The sequence below is a fragment of the Triticum aestivum genome, chromosome 7D (assembly GCF_018294505.1).
Source record: "Triticum aestivum cultivar Chinese Spring chromosome 7D, IWGSC CS RefSeq v2.1, whole genome shotgun sequence".
In the NCBI taxonomy this organism is placed as follows: domain Eukaryota; kingdom Viridiplantae; phylum Streptophyta; class Magnoliopsida; order Poales; family Poaceae; genus Triticum; species Triticum aestivum.
Genome location: NC_057814.1, coordinates 35852016 through 35855211, shown reverse-complemented (window position 1 = coordinate 35855211; position 3196 = coordinate 35852016). Strand labels below are relative to the sequence as shown.

The 3196-nt window shown below is 44.0% G+C and overlaps 1 pseudogene; it reads right to left on the bottom strand.

Annotated features, from left to right (window-relative positions):
• Nucleotides 1-440: 440 nt before the first annotated feature.
• LOC123166128 (uncharacterized) lies at nt 441-2768 on the bottom strand (annotated as a pseudogene).
• Nucleotides 2769-3196: the final 428 nt, after the last annotated feature.

The following is a 3196-nucleotide window of genomic DNA, read 5'->3' as shown; positions in this document are numbered from 1 at the left end:
GGTTATTTGCAGCTGTAAGCTGGATTGATTGGGGGCCTGTTGAGAGCAGTGGGAGGCTATGAAGAGACAGAGACATAATGAGCTCAACTAGCTTGCAGTACCAACTCTGGATTATTTTCAGGCAACATACGATGTAGTTGCGGTGTAACAAGACCATTTGCTCCAAAAGTTGGACCACCAGCCCTTAATGCCCACATAGTCCATTCATAAATCAAATGATTTCATTATGAAATAATATTCATAGTCATTAAACCAGCCATCGATAAATATCTACAAATGATACACATATTTGGGGCTCAAATTCAGTCCGTGTCAATAGTTTTTGTACTCCACCTTCCAACTATTACTATTCTAATTATTGCTTTGTATGTCCTTGCCACTTTGCAAAATGTCCAAATGGTAACAATTCAAATGTAGCTCATTTGCAAGGAAGAAGGACGATGGCATGGACTTTCTTCATTTCCATATAATTTAACTAATCAGCATAAAAGAAAGACCCACAGAGCTGAGACTGGTAGTTTACAACGTAAGTCATTAGACAGAAAAAGAATGCCATCACCTTCAGTTTAACAACTACTGAAGAAAAAGCTAGACCTCATAGATGACACAGACCCAACAAAATTACAATACATGCTAGCGATCATTTGTCCTTTAATCATCCTCCTCCGGCTTCACAAAGAATTCGATAAATGCAATCCGGCTTGGCTGTTGAGCCCCTCCAGCAAAATTATGGTAGGATTGCGTACCTAGCCTTGCAACTGAAACCAGGTGCTGGATTTTGAGCATCCCTCCCCTCCCAATCGTCACTTTACTCCCACGATTCTCCTTCAAGACACTACTTGGAACATTCGAGGTAGTGGCACGAAGAAACTTGTACTTATACCTTGCAGAGAACCGTAAGGTCAGCACAAAGAAGCATGCTGCAGATTTTAGAAGCAAGCGTTTTACCTGTAGGATAATTCTTGGTCACACTGGAATGCAATTAGAAGAGCAGTATTTGCATAGTAGGAGAATTCGATCTGCCAAATGGATTAAGTAGCATTTAGATATGGACACCAACGGAGGATATCTGAATGACAGAAAGCAATTCATGACACACCTCCAAGTCACCATGCCCTTCACCTTTAAATATTACTGAAGGCGGGTCTGGATGAAAATGAATCTGAATGCTGGAGCCTGGCCACTCAAGGTCATCAATTGATTCTTTCAGGATGGCAGACTGACATTTCAAGAGGTGAATCATTAGTTTTGAGGTACTAAAAGTAAGAACTCGTAGCAAGGGAATACTGCCACAAAAGAATGGAGAAAGTATTGCAGGTACCTTAACAGTAAAAGTGACTGGAGTATTCCCTGCATGCTCAAAATGGTAATCCCAGGCGACAGTATCAGGAATTCTGGTTCTGATTTCTGCGTGTATACATGCATCTGGAAACCCCACTGACCTGCGCTTGTGTTACCAGAATACAAAGCATGAGCAAAATGATAAAATCTAAACACAGGATAAAACGATTGGCTTGCTTTCATTGAAGTTCAGAAGAGGGATACATATAGCTCTGCTTGTAGCAGTTAAAGAACCAGACGTGTACTGAATTGTGCATTGTGGGCTAGTATAGGCTAGGACTAAGTCACGGAATAACTGAATGTGACAAGCTAATGTAACAGTACAGCACTGAATGAATGTATACACTTAACACAAAAGTCCCACGAGAACCGCCTGGTAGTCAACCTTTTTATTTGTTTCACATTACTTACATCCATATCCAGAACTAACTTAAATTTTGAGCTGAACACGAAGCTCAAATGATTAGAATGTAGTAATGTGAACTTTAGGAGCACGATTTATTGATCTCATCAAGGTTTAATACATAATAAAGAAGAAGGTAGAGACAACCCCAAGTATAAACAAATAGCTATTTACTATTATCCACTACAGTATCCAAACGCCTAGTGAGTCACTAGATCAACTTTCCAAAGATCATAAATCACAAATGCAGTTTATCCACCACGACTATGCAAGTGGCTAGTGAGTTACATGATCAATTGACAGTATTATACAGTAAGTACGAACAAAGAGACCCGTGTAGACAGAGAAGATGCATACCTGAGGAGAAGCTGCATGTCGGGGCCAGGGTACCGGATCTCGACGGGGGAGGCGAACCCGGGGACGGTAAACATGTTGAGGCAGTCGACGAGGAGCCCCAGGTTGAGGCCGAACCGTGGACGTCCCTCCGCGCCGTAGTCGTACTCCGCAAACAGCTGCAACGGTCAATCCCCACTGAAACTTGAACGGCCGGGCTCAGGGAGAGAAAAACACAAACACCTGGCGGGCGCATGGCACGAACCTCGGTCTTGAGGTAGACCTTGGCCTGGAGGCAGCCGCTCTCCTCCACGGTGACCACGATGCCGTGCTCCGACAGCTCCACCACCGCGCCCTGCGGGACGACCATGCCATGGAGGGCGGCTCTTAGATACAGCCTACGCGTGCGGAGGAGAGGAGAGGAGAAGAGAGGAGAGGGGGGCGGCTGCTGACGGCTGACCTGATGCTTGTTCCAGCGGACGCAGGAGAGGGCGTCGACCATGCCATGGACGCAGTCCACCACGCACACCAGGTCCGGCGCGTCGTCGCCCTGGCCCTGCCCGGACGTCGTCGACGAGCTCATCCCCGCTCCCTGGACCCACGCCTCGCCGCCGCCGCTGGATTCTCTTCTCCCGCCCTCTTTTTTCCCGCGACGGCGCGAAGCTGCTGCCCGCCCCTTCAGCTGGCCCATTCCTAGCGGTTCAGGCCGCGGATACTAAAAGGGCCTTTCGATGGGCCTATCCATAAGCATTTACCCTTACGGGTAACTTTGCGGGAGCGAGAATATGTTCATTGCGTATTTTTTTAAAAATGCAAATGCAGTGAAAAAAATGTTCGCTCTACTTTTAAGAAATGCTCAAATGTTGCAAAAATATGTAAGTGAAATTTTCTGAAACGGTTTATACAATGTAAGAAAAATATTCTTGTAGTTCAGAAAATATATACGTTAAATTTATAAAATGTTAAAGCATCTGAAACAAATTTTCTGTGATTTTTTTTCAAAATAATATCCAATATAAAAACATGCTTGCATAGTCCAAAAAATCTCTCATACGTACAAAAAATTAATCAAAGTTTTCTCAAAAATATTTCATATGAAATATACTAGATATATACAAA